The sequence below is a fragment of the Polyergus mexicanus genome, unplaced genomic scaffold (assembly GCF_030449975.1).
Source record: "Polyergus mexicanus isolate NDT 795.1 unplaced genomic scaffold, iyPolMexi1.0 SCAF_225, whole genome shotgun sequence".
NCBI lineage: Eukaryota > Metazoa > Arthropoda > Insecta > Hymenoptera > Formicidae > Polyergus > Polyergus mexicanus.
In genome coordinates, this window is record NW_027223545.1 from 1,716 (window position 1) to 15,797 (window position 14,082).

General features: G+C 37.2%; 1 pseudogene; it reads left to right on the top strand.

Annotated features, from left to right (window-relative positions):
• The first annotated feature begins 5,324 nt into the window (after positions 1-5,324).
• On the top strand, positions 5,325-9,793 carry LOC138944513 (uncharacterized; annotated as a pseudogene).
• The last annotated feature ends 4,289 nt before the right edge of the window (positions 9,794-14,082 follow it).

Genomic DNA, 14,082 nt, shown 5'->3' on the forward strand with positions numbered 1-14,082 from the left:
TTTTAATCCGAAGGGCATTCTATTGTATTCGTAATGCCCGTGAGGTGTGGAAAAAGCAGTTTTGCATTTGTCGCCTTCTTCCATCGGAATTTGGTGGTATCTGGATGCTAGATCCAGGGTTGTAAAGTACTTGGCGTTTCCAAGTTGATCTAATATATCCGTTATATTCGGTAGGGGAAATGAATCTCCTATAGTTAGATCATTTAGTTTTCTGAAATCTACGATTACTCGTAATTTCGGTTTTTCTGACGCGTTGGCTTTCTTGGGGACTACCAATAACGGTGCGTTCCATTGACTCGTGCTTGGTCGGATTATTTTATTTCTTAACATTTCTCGGACTTGTCGATTTACTTCCTCTTTATGCTTCTCCGGCAGGCGATAAAGCCGTACATTAACCGGTGAGCTATCTGCTTGCGTTGCAATCTTATGCGCGACGGAATCTGTGCATGTCAGTGGTTCTCCTTCGATATGCATCACGTCGCTAAAATCCTTGCAGATTTCCATTATGGTTTTCTTTTCTTCTTTATTTAAATGTTTTGTGGACTTGGTTAGAGGGCGTGCGAGTGAGTGGAAGCGTGCTGAATGCGTGCTTTAGTTTAAGCTAAAATTTATAAGTATAGGGAGTAAGAGAAATGTTTTTGTAAGGTAAGATAAAATAAGTGAATAGGAAGGAAGCAGGGTGAGAGAAGGCAGATGTAGGGGAACAATAGTTTGGTCGTAATAGGGTAAGAAAGGGAACGACAAAGGATTGAGGTTAGAATGTCGAAACTGCCAATGTATAAGAAGGAAGGTACGGCAAAAGCCGGTAAGGAAGGTATTTGCAAGAATGGAAACCCAGTGGAGGATGGTAAAGAAGGTACGGTAAAAAGAAAGGTAACGTTTGCACTAAGAAGGAGAAATTAAAAGTATACGAGAGAAGAGGACAGAAGGACAGCTGGAAGAAGAGGAAATGGGTAAAGCGGTTAGAAAGTTGAAAATGAAGAAGGCAGTAGAGGTGGATGGAATACCATTAGAAGCTTGGAAATTCGGAGGAGGTGCAGTGAAGATAGGGCTGGTGGAAATATTGAGGCAGATATGGAAAGAGGGATATATACCCAAGGACTGGAAAATGTCAATAATTGTCCCATTGTATAAGTGAGGTGACACTAATAAGGCTGGTAACTATAGAGGCATATCTTTGCTGTGCTCGACTTGTAAGATATATGCTGAGATTTTGAGGAACAGACTTGAAGACGAAACAGAGAGACTGAGTTTGCTACCGGAAAGCCAGGCAGGATTCAGAAGAGGAAGGTCTTATCTAGTGCAGAGAGTAATATCTTACGGAGTGTAAATATGAGGCTGGGAGGAGAAGAAGGAATTAGAAAGAGTGATGTTAGATTACATAAGATGGTTATCCAGGTTAGAATTCTGTACGCCAAGGTATTTAATGTCGAGAGAATTAGGTTTAAACAAATTAAGGATAGAGTGGGGCATAAGAGATAGAAGATATGAGGAAAAGATAAGAGGTATGGAAGAAAGTAGATGGATAAAAAAGTGTTGGATGGAAAAAGAAATAAATAAAGGGGGGGATATGTATAGTAGGGAGAGAGAAAATATTATAATAGAAATGGGTGGAGTATTGAAGCATTAGAAATTTTAGAGAGGAAGGAATTGATATAAGTGAGGAATCGAGAAATAGGGACAGGGAAGGCAGAGACAACTAGAGGATAATAAAATTAGGGAAACTAGATATAATAAGAAATAAAAAATACAAATACAAGGATTTGGAAATAAGGTTGGAAGGGCCAATGTATATAAGGGAAGGAAATGCGGATATAGGAAATTTGGGAGTGGTGCACTTGGATACAGTATAATTGGACACGGTGCAAATGGACACGTTACAAATGGACACGAGATTTTGCACACGGTTCAATTGGACACAGTGCATTTGGACACAGTAATTTTGGATACAGTAGCTTTTGGACACATAAGAAAATACGCATCGTTTACTTGGACACCGCTCACTTGGACACTGTTCATTTGGACACCGTTTGTTTGGACACAGAAAGATGCGCACCGTTCATTTGGACACCGTTCGTTTGGACACCGTTATTTGCCCACCGTTCGTTTGGACACCAAAATTTGATTTAAGTTATACGACGTAATCCACACCAAATTTTTGTTTTAAATAAGAAATAGGTTTGGGTTGTATCTTCCGGAAGTGGAGCCCCCCCGCAGGGGGGGCGGAACCCACTGTATCCATGCATGACATCCAAATATGCGAAAGGCTAAACAAAGTGCTAAAAGCAATGTAAAATTAATGACATCAGTATCAGAGATATATAAGTATGAATATATTTTATTTTGACAGATATTATAACCTTCAAATGTATCTCCTTTTCACGATTTCATATTTTACATAGATTTACCAGTATAAAGTGTTATAAGAATACTGATTATATTTTCCCAAAATGATTTTTATTTCTCTCCATCTGTTACATATTCAAACAAACAGTGCGCATGTTTCTGTGTACAAATGAACGGTGTCCAAACGAACGGTGGGCAAATGAACGGTGTCCAAACGAACGGTGGGCAAATAACGATGTCCAAACGAACGGTGTCCAAATGAACAGTGTCCAAGTGAGCGGTGTCCAAGTAAACGATGCGTATTTTCTTACGTGTCCAGAAGCTACTGTATCCAAAATTACTGTGTCCAAATGCACTGTGTCCAATTGAACCGTGTGCACAATCTCGTGTCCATTTTTAACGTGTCCATTTGCACCGTGTCCAATTGTACTGTGTCCAAGTGAAGGCCACTCAGGAAATTTAGGCGACAGCGTAAGGGCTTTATTAAGGTTAAGGTGCGGAAACATGGAGGATAGAAATAAATAAATATTAACTATGGGAGGAAGCGTAAGCCTGTGTATTTTGCGGTATAGGCGAGGATTGTATAAGTCATTATTTTAAAGATTGTGATGTAACTAAAAGATGGTTTATAGAAATAGGTAAGGATGAGAATGAAGTAGAGGAAAAATTGTGGAAAGATGTGTTAGATGATGCGAAAGGAAGATTATTAAGGAAAATTTGGAAGTAGAAGGAGAAGGTTATAAGAAAAATAGGAATATAAGATAGTTATAAGTAGTTATAAGGGTATACATGAGAGAATGAGAAAGGGATGTGAGTTATAGGTATTGTGTAAACCAAGTCCACTTCTTGGCGTTAAGCTGAAGTTAAATAAAGATTATATATTATATTTAAATGTTTTGTACGTAATAATCGTAATACTTTTTCACTACGCGGGGTTACTTCCTCTTTATTTGGCGTTCGTATTACGTTAATTTCTTCTGTTTCACTTCGTTTGATTTCCTCTATACTTACTTGCGGCATTAGCATTTCGATAGTGTTATCCGTTGTATTTAGAATGCTGGCTGCACATAGGTAATTCGTAGGTTCTACTAGACAATTACCTATGAATATTCCTGGTATCGTTTCTTCTGCCTTTATCACGCCTATCGTGTTCTTGTCAGTAGCGACCTGTATTATAGTTTCGCTATGTGGTTTCAGCGTCATTTTTAGATAGGGGTAAAGCTTTAAGATATGCTGTCCTACCTTTAATTGTTTTGTTTTATAATTGCAAGTGGCTTGATGTTTTCGTAGGAAATCAACTCCTAGTATTCCGTCATATTCTATCGGAAAATCATGCTTAACAACGTATATAGTGTGCTTGATTCGGCGCTCTCCCAGAGTTATTGTCGCCTTAAATTTTCCAAGTGTACATATCTTATGTCCCGTTACGCCGGTGAGCGTTATTTTTTCTTCTTCTATTAATGTTTCGCCTTTTAAATGTTTCACTTTAATTAATGATATTGCGGCTCTTGTATCGAATAGTAAATTTATTTTTTCGCGTTTCGCTTCTCGCATTGGTAAGGTGACAAGATCCAATCCTGTCTGTATATGCGGCGTATTTTTGAAGTGTGATACTTAATATTCCATTGCAGGTCGGTGCGACTTTCCTTTGTTCTTTTCCTCCTCATCGCTACTTTGCGCGGAGTTAAATTTCTTTTTTCCTTGCTCGCTATTCTTGCGGTTTTTATTTTCCGGTCGCGAATTATATTGTTTGATTCGGCTCGATTGATCTCTATTGGGTCGTCCGTGTAATAAGCAACATTCTTCGCGATCATGTCCGGATTTTTTGCAATAGTGGCAATATTTATTTACCGTATTTACGCGGGGTTGTCTATCGGGTTTCGGCAATGAGAATCGATTTGTGTATCGGCTAGTTCGACAATCTCGGCCGTAATGCCTAATTTTTTCGCATTTTTGACATTGCACGTTTATTTTATTTTCCTGTTTATAGGTCGGTGTAAAATTTATTTTGTTTCGCGTACAGGTCGCGGGTGGTTCTTTAACCTTTTCTTCCGCGCTGGCCGCTGCTATTGCTTCTTGCAACGTAGCATATCCTCGCGATCGAACAATTGTTTTAATTTCGTCCTGCAATCCTATTTGGAAATTTTCTAAGGCTTGTTGTATTATTTCCATTATTGCGCGTTTATTATCTACTGTATGATATCGTCCTTCCATCATTGATTCGTACAGCTCCATGGCTAGTTTGTCTGCTCTAAGTCCGTAAGTTCGTGCGCTTTCTCCGTTTTTCTGTTTTAGCGTATTGAATTCAATTTGTAGATGCGTCGTACTCTTTTTACTCGCATAGCAGACCTCTAATTCATTTTTTAATTGTGCGAAGTCTCGAATTTTTCGAGTTTGGAAATCTAGCATCGCTCTGCCTTTTAATTTCGTGCATAATACTGCTCCTAATAGCGTTACTTCATCTAACGGGTCAATGTGTTCTACTGCATATGTAGTCGCGCTCAAAAATTCTTGTAGTTTATTGGGTGATCCGTCGAATTCCGGAATCATTCCACGAGCCTCTTTTAATGGTAAAAATCCGCGTCCTCTTCGATGTCGTACATCCTCGGGTGTGAACTCGTACGCGGTCTCGGTTCTTTCTTCCGGTGGAGTTCTATGCCCGTTGTTTTGTCGGGGTTGCGATCCTTTAATTTTCAAATCGTATATCTCGGCATGCATACTTCTAATTTCTCGTCTAATTTCCCCTTTCATTTCCCGCAATATTTCCCTAAAGTCGTCGGCTGCTTCGTCCGTTTTTTTCTGCGGTTTGTGTTGAGCTCGTGCGTTTGATTGTGTCGCGTTTCTAATTGCTTCTTCTTGTAATCGCTTAATTCCCTCATCAATATCTTCTGATGTGATGGGTTGCGATGCGGAAGCGTTTGAGTTATACATGTCTCGAATGCGATAGATTTCGTCGGGGTCAAAGATACTTGAATCGTATGACGTTAGTGAGAATTCGCGGCGGTGTGTTAGTCTACTGGACGCGCTTATTGATGATTCGACCTCAACATCTAGTTCTATATTATTAGCTATTAAACTGTTATCTAATTCGCCGAATGGAAATTCGCGTTCGACTACAACGTTTGCTCCGAGTTCTGGTTCGGACAAATTCTCGCTTGAATTTAATGCGCTTAAATTTCTTCGTACGTTATCGCGTATATCCCGAAGTGCTTCTACTGCTACTTTTATAGGGCTTACTGCGCTATTTCCAGGGTTGGGAAAGTTACTTTATAAAAGTAACTCGTTACCGTTACCGTTATTTTTTCTAAAAAGTAACTTGTTGCCGTCACCGTTATTTTTTCTAAAAAGTAACTCGTTACCGTTACTCGTTACTAATTTTAAAAAGTAACTCGTTACCGTTACAGTTACTAAAAAGTAACGAGTCGTTACAATTTCCGTTACTTTTTTACAATACAAACTAATAAATTATTTTGCATAAGAAAAACTTTTAAAAAATTGTAAGCAATATTTCATTCAAGGTTTATTACAAAATAAATGATTAAATTTTATCGAAATTCTTTATTAATTTTTAATAAAATTTGTTGCTCCATAGTATCATCATTTAAATGCCCTCTTTGTGGTGTTAATACAGAGCCACCGATGCTAAACATTCTTTCTACAGATGCACTGCTTGGTAGAGCTGTATTATATATAATAAAAAGTTTTTTTAAGTTTTGGATAGTCGTTTAACATTTCTATATTACAATTATTTGATTTTAAAAACCGTTGCGATTCTTCTTGTTCAGATTCATTTTGCACCGTTTTTTGCTCAAAAATGAAAAAATCATCGTGATCGTCAGATTTTCCAGCTTTTGAAGAATTTTCAGTTGATCGGATTCCCAATAAATCCTCCAAGTAATTTTCAGCACGTTTTCTTTTTTCTCCGGTTAACCAGTTTAACTTAAATTTTGGATGTAAACATGCTGCTATTATTAATTCTTTTGTTTCAAATATTGTAAGAAATCTAAAATCAAATATAGTAAATTAAGCGACATTGTTTGTTTTATTGAAATTAATACTTTTGAATCAATAGTTTAAAATAAAATAATATTTTTCAATTAAATCCTTATTTAAAATTAAATAACATATGTATTAATCAAATTAATAAGTTACCTTTTATTTAAACCTTGCTGAATAGCTTCAACTAATGAATGGCAATCTATAAGGTCAGATTTATTGAGATTTTCTAATTTTCGTTGCAAGGTACTTAGAACTGGTAGTAAATGAGAGCTCTGCTTTTCCGAAAATATAAAGCTCTCATTGGATATCGCGCGTCGCGTCATCGCACTGGTCTGCAAGAGCCATAAGTTGATCAATCACATTCAAGCATTTTTACAACATAATAAGAATGCTAATTGGTCGATTTGCTTACGGCTTTACGGTTAAGATAAAAATTTTATCACGCACAATAGCAAGAATAATATCTTAAATAAATCAAAAAATTTGAAAAAAGTAACGATAAAAGTAACTGTTAAATTCGTTACTCGTTACCGAAAAATGTAACGAAGTTACTTTTTCCGTTACAAATAAAATTTGTAACGCCATTACCGTTACAGTTACCGAAAAAAAGTAACTGTAACGGTAACGGCGTTACAAGTAACGCGTTACTTCCCAACTCTGGCTATTTCTAATGGCTCTATTCGCTGGTTCGCTAAATAGCTACGATTTATTCGCTACGCTTTTCTGTGGTGCATTTCGGTTTTCCGACATTCACGCGTTTACAAATTTTAATTTCTCGACTTACAATAGTACGATGAGCAGCATTCTTTCGTTCGATGTCGGCCGTCGGGCGTTGATCGTCGCGTGCCGTTGAGACAGGTCGGTGCGCTTTCTCACAAGGGGAGGGCCAGACGTGCCCATCTCAAATTCAAGTGGTGATTTTTCTATGAATAGTCCTTAATGAGAAAGAAATTGTGTTAAAGTTTTAGCGCGCGCTTTTCACGCATTCGTCAAAAAAAAATTATGAAAGATTTTCCAGCCCGACTTAACCGCTTCGCGATAGACGATAATCGAAGCGACCGTGTGGCTGAGCGGGTAGCGCTCAGCCACACGGTCGCTTCGATTATCGTCTATCGCGAAGCGGTTAAGCCGTGCTGGAAAATCTTTCATAATTTTTTTTTGACGAATGCGTGAAAAGCGCGCGCTAAAACTTTAACACAATTTCTTTCTCATTAAGGACTATTCATAGAAAAATCACCGCTTGAATCTGAGATGGGCATGTCTGGCCCTCCCCTTGTTAGCCAAAAATGCAGAGAAAGCGTGGTTTTGTGCAGCTACGAAATGTTGTAAAAAGCAACATTTTGAAAATACGAAAAGAGGTGATAAAAGCAATCGATTTGCAAACAGAAGAAGAGTATGATAAAGCAATGGAATTACAAAAAGATATCTTAAATATTCCTAGCCATATATTTGGTGAATATAAACAATGTAAGGAACGCGGTCGTATATGTGATGAAACAAAGAAAAATTATGTACTATATCTCAAGTTGCACGGTCTTTACCAAAAAGTAGAGAGTGCTATCGTATATTTAAGCGCTTATTCCGACAGCTTGTTGCTGAAATTCACCAACAATCTTGCAGAATCGTTCAACTCGATAATATGCAAAGAAATTGGTGGAAAATGCATCAATTTTGGTAACCGAGGCTCCTACAATGCTAGAATTGCGGGGGCAGTTGTGCAACATAATACGCAACAAGTTCTCACGCAAGTGCATAAAAGCATATGTAAAAATGTTCCTCCCATTGCCGAGACTCTGGAAAAGCGACGACAAGCAAAAGTTGCAAGAATCAGAGAATCTCGGGAAATGAATGGAAGGCAAAAGAAATTTAAACGGGAATCGGTAACAGATTGTCATTACGGCCCGCAATCACAAAAATCAGATTTCTCACCCGATGTTTTCGAGCAATTTCGAGAAAATCATTTGGAAAAGTCGTTTGAAAATGGGAAAAATTGCAGACAAATTGAACGTGATACAATGGCGCAAAATGAATCGGATTTGTGGCATTCATTGAGACATGAAATGTTGATAGCATCTAATTTTGAAATCATATGTCGCATGAGACCAACGTCTTGTGCCGCGATTGTGAAAAACATTTTATTTCCTCCCTCTATCGATACCGCAGCTATGAAATATGGTCGCGAGATGGAAAAAAATGCAAAAAAGAATTGACTGTAACACTGAACAAGGAAATTAAAACTTGCGGATTATTCATTCATATTGAAAATCCATGCTTGGGTGCTTCTCCTGGCGGACTCATAGATGAAGATGGTTTGGTAGAAATAAAATGTCCTCTGTCAGCTGAGCATTTAACAGCGGAAGAGGCCATAAAGATGCTACCTCAACTAAAAGGCATTTTTGATAAGAACAATCCAGATAAAATGAATCGGAATCACCGATTTTTTAAGTTCAAGACCAGTTAAATATAACGCAGCGAGATTATTGTATTTTCGCTGTGTGGACGCCAAAAAGCTTGAAAATAATACGAGTAAATAGGGATAATGTATTTTGGAGTAATCAAATGCTGCCCTTTTTAACATGTTTTTATTACGATTGCATGCTTCCAGAAATCTTGGATAGTCGGCATAAAAGACATATGCCAATTAAAAATCCAAGATATATAAATAGAAGCTCAACAAGAAGTAGCCAAAAAAATAATTAATCGAAAAAGTCTTCGATAATGTAATATAGAAGACGAAAATATTATCGACGATAAATATTTCGAATCGAATGTTCTACCAATGGAAGCAACTGTTACTGCTGTTACTGCTCTGAGTGCAGAACAAGATGACGATTGCATAGTTGTTAGTTACTCACAAAATGAAGAAGAGCTAACTGAAGACGAGATGGCAAGACAAAAAGAATTTCTCGATAACTCGATTGCTCCTTTTTATTTAGTAAAGGATAACATATTATCTGAGTATAGCAAAATAAATGACGAATCATTAGACCTATTTCTACGCGTCGTAAGAGATAATTTTCCTTTTGAAACACAAAGTGTGCTATATTTGGAATATTCTCATATAATTGAAGCAAGTCGTAGTGACAAAAGCTTACAAATTATTGGAGGAAATTGCAGTGATCACTGGCAATGTATATTTTTGGACGGCACCAAACTTCAAGTGTACGACAGTCTACCCTACAGTTGTACATACCATAAATTGGTGTCTAAAGAAAAAAATTACATTCATCGTCGTTATCCACAAATAAGTACAAATAATATAATATTTGAAAAGGTTCAAGTACAACCTGATGGCACATGTTATGGAATTTATACTGCAGCTTTTGCTACAACTATAGCCTTAGGAGGAAATCCTTCTAACGAGAAATATTCCAATAACGTGGAATATATGAGGCAACATTTTCTAACAATTGTAGCAGAAAATAAATTATTGCCTTTTCCAAAATAAAAAAAGATTATCATTGTCCGATAAATTTATCATTATATTGCAATGAATATCGTTGGAAGAAGATATCTCAATGTAAATGTCTCGTTTGCAATAAAATCGGAGAGATGAGAAAAAAACATTATAGTTGCGTTCTCATGGGATTGGGCGATGGAGGGGCCCATTCTATCCTCAATATCTGATATAATATCCAAATATTATATCATATAATTTTCTATTATCTCGATGTACTTTTGGAGCAGAAAATATAATGTGACAGTTTGTAAATATTACAAATATATAATTATACAAAGTTTAAAAATTTGCATAATATATTTTGCATTATTATTTGCTTTCGATTATATCTATTTAGCAAACAAGTCGAAAATTGTGACTTGTAGAAAATTATACACAAATATTGCTAATATACTTTATATATATGTATATATTGGTATATATATATATATATATATATATAGTTTCATTGAACAAGAAACGTTCTTTAGAGAAATTTTTCTCAGTTGTTAAACTACATTGATACGTACAAAATATTCTAACATCTTTTGTATTATAAAAATATCTTGACAAATTATGGCATAACTAAAAGAATATAAAAAAAGAAAAATTTATTGTACTATTTTTCTTATAAATATAATATTATTTTTATGTATATGAAATATTACTATGATAAAATTTTTAATGCATATATTTTCTTTTCTTTTTACAGAAAAGATTTTTAATGAAAATAGGTGGAAATAACCCGCGAGATAATATTCATAGACTTTTGAAAAAAACATTTACAAATAAATGCGCACTACATTGTTCATGGAAAGGAATAAGAAATAATTTCAGGCTATCCGATCTATATCTCATAAAAATTATGCAAAGTATGTTATAAAAAAATTAATGTAATATTAACTAAAATATTTTATTTTTAAACGTACTTGATACTTTAAATCAGTGCTGGGATTTACTTGCACATTTTGGCCCGATTCCGTGGTTCACGCCTATTGCCCCCCACTCACCGCTTGTGCGTTAGCAACAAGTCGCCAGATTTGCGTAACTAAGGACCGCGACGCTTCGTCTCAGAAGCATTTATATATAAGAATGCCCAAATATAATAATAAGACAATACTTTTCTAACTACAGCGCGAAAATTCTTAGAATTAAAAGTTTTTCTTCAATATTTTATAATTCATTGATATAAAATATTGAAAAAAAAATTTAATTATAGAAAAGTATTGTCTTATTATTATATTTGGGCATTCTCATATACGGACGCTCCTGAGACAAAGTGTCACGGTCCTTAGTTACGCGTATCTGGCGACTCGTTGCTAACGCACGAGCAGTGAATGGGGGGCAATAGGCGTGAGTCACGAAATCGGGCCAAAATGTGCAAGTAAATCCCAGCACTGCTTTAAATGTACTTTCATATAACATTTTTTAGAAGAGATTACTTTATGCTATGTCGGTATCACAGAAATAGATTTGAGAACATTACGGCGGAATGGTTCCGTTTCGCTCAGCAACGGAAAAATAGAGAAGACGAAAACCAGGAAAGAGAACAAGAATAAAGACTGAAAATGAGATACAAAAATATTCCATGATATTATTATTAAATATACATATTATTAAGTATAGTATATTAAGTAAGCTATAATTATTATCATTTGCTTGTAATTTTTTAATTTTTGTTTAATTTTAATATTTACAAGAGATTTGTTTATGATATTATGATTTATATTGGACTTATTGTTTTGCAATCTTTAATGTATGTTTTTTATTTGCTAAAGATTATGTATATAATATTATACAGAGTGTCCGGTAAAGATTGTTCCAACGCTCGTGAGCGGGTAGAGCACAGTAAACTGAATAGAAAAGTCCTGTAACATCTTTTTATATAACGCTTAATAAAGGAATTATTATTGAGTAAAGTCTGGTCAATCAACGCTGACTTTTAGCCGGACGCACGTCGGTGAACCGCCTGTCTGTTAGTGTACATACACACAAGCACACACACAGATACATACCAACTCGGAAATGTATCAAATGCATTCTCATTTGTACGCACAAATATAAACACAAGCACGCATCCTCATACATTCGTATATACTCCTCACTATATCGCATACATACTCTTAAACACATACATATGAGAGCATATTCAAATGTAAAACTATGTTTATATTTTAATGTATATATTTTAACTGTCCCTTTCTATCTGGGTGCGCTAGTAATGTACCTAGGCCGGTTCTAACTTAGGTCCTCTGAGGGGGAGTGAGGGGCGAGGGGAAACCGGCGCGGGGGATGGGGTTAACGTCACGCAGGGGGACCGCGGTGAAGGGGTCCGCGGAGAGGGGGGAGGGGGACCGCACGAAATCGGTTAGCGAGTTACCCGCGGGGAAGAGGGAACGCGGAGGTACGATGCCGCGAGTAGGTGTGAGAGAGATAGCGCGAGGCGTCCGCAATGTGTAATAGAAGGATAGCGCTAATGATATTCTATGGGCGTGGGAGAAGGATAGCGCGAGGCGTCCATATCAGTGATGCCAGAAACAGGTCCCGCGGCTCACGACTCAGCAATGGAGGGGATAGCTCACACAAGCGCGAACCGCGTACATGTGCGCTCTGCGCTTCGGCTAGCTTCGGAGAGTAGAGAAGAACAGACATATGTTTTCCGTCTTCTTCTCACTTTCTACCCAGCTGGCAACGAAGGCAATGTTAATCGCTTGACTTATTACATACGACAGCGTTAAATGCTTTTCCGGCTCGTGAACTTTTTATTACGTATATATGTGTATATATATACATAGTTATATAAAACATTTTTTCTCGTTATGTTATATTAAGTTTTATTATTTATTATGATATGGTAAAAGTGATATATTTACGTGTAAGGACATATGCTATTTCTTATTTCTTTACTTTAATAATTACTTTATTAATTATTTACACAAATATATATTTGTGTAAGATTATAAATATTACAATAATATAAGAACAAAGAGTGAATGGACTTCCACACCACCCATGAGGTTCCACAAATAGCGCGTTAGATTTTTTTATTATGTGGATCTTCGCCTGGAGCCCTATTGTACCACATTTTATTGATGTTTCTTATAAACATAATATTTTTTTACATATTTACTTTATTATGTCTTTTGCAAACATAATTTCTATTACAGACATGAAAATTTTTAGACGCACCTTTTACAAATATGGTGTCTTTTGGAGACATAATATCTATTACAGACATGATCTTTTTACAAGAAAATAAGTAAAGCAACTATTTTTATTATATTATAATATATGAATAATAATGCCCATAAAATCTTCTCTTCTTCTTCTTCAGCCTGTAGACGTCCACTCCTGAACATAGGCCTCTTCCTTCTCCTTCCAAGTCGTCCTTTCCTGGGTGGTCTGGATCCAGTTTTTGCCCGCATGGCGCTGGATGTCATCTCGCCATCTTAGTTGTGGTCGGCCAACGCTTCTTCTGGATTCTCTAGGTCTCCACTGCATCAGTGTTTTCGTCCATTTGATGTTATCTCTTGCGACGTGGCCTGCCCATCGCCACTTCAGCCTCGCCCCTCGCTCCACCACATCTGATTCCTGTTCTCCTTCTGACCTCTTCGTTTGGTCCCTAATATGGTCCCTCAAGCTGATCCCCAACATGGCTCGCTCGATGGCTCTTTGGCAGACTCGGAGACGATTTGCGCTGCTCACTGTAAGGGTAGCAGTTTCGAGGCCGTATGTCGTCACCGGTAGGATGCAGGTGTCGTGAACCTTTCTTTTGAGGTTTGTGGAGACTCTAGGGTTCCTCAGAATGTAGCTGAGTTTCCCGAACGCTGCCCAAGTTAAGCCTATTCGCCTGGTGATCTCGGCTGTTTGGTTTTCTTCTCCAAGCTTGATGTTGTGTCCCAGATATACGTATTCTTCGACTATTTCTAGAGTGTGATTGTCAATAGTGACAACCATGTTCTTCGGACTCATGATCTTGGTTTTCTGGAGATTCATTTTTAGACCAACAGCTTGTGAGGCCTCCTTCAGTTCCTGGAGCATGCTCTCGAGTTCCCCGGCGCCGCTACTTATGAGGATGATGTCATCTGCAAATCGAAGGTGGTTCAAGCGCTTCCCATCTATGCTAATGCCCTTCTGTTCCCATTTCAGGTTCTTGAATGTCCTCTAAGGCCAGGGTGAACAGCTTAGGCGAGATGGTGTCCCCCTGTCTAACACCCCTCCCGACCGGTACCTTTCCCGTGACTCAATCTTCCTCCATCTTGACATATAGCGTGGCGTGTTCGTAGATATGCCTGATT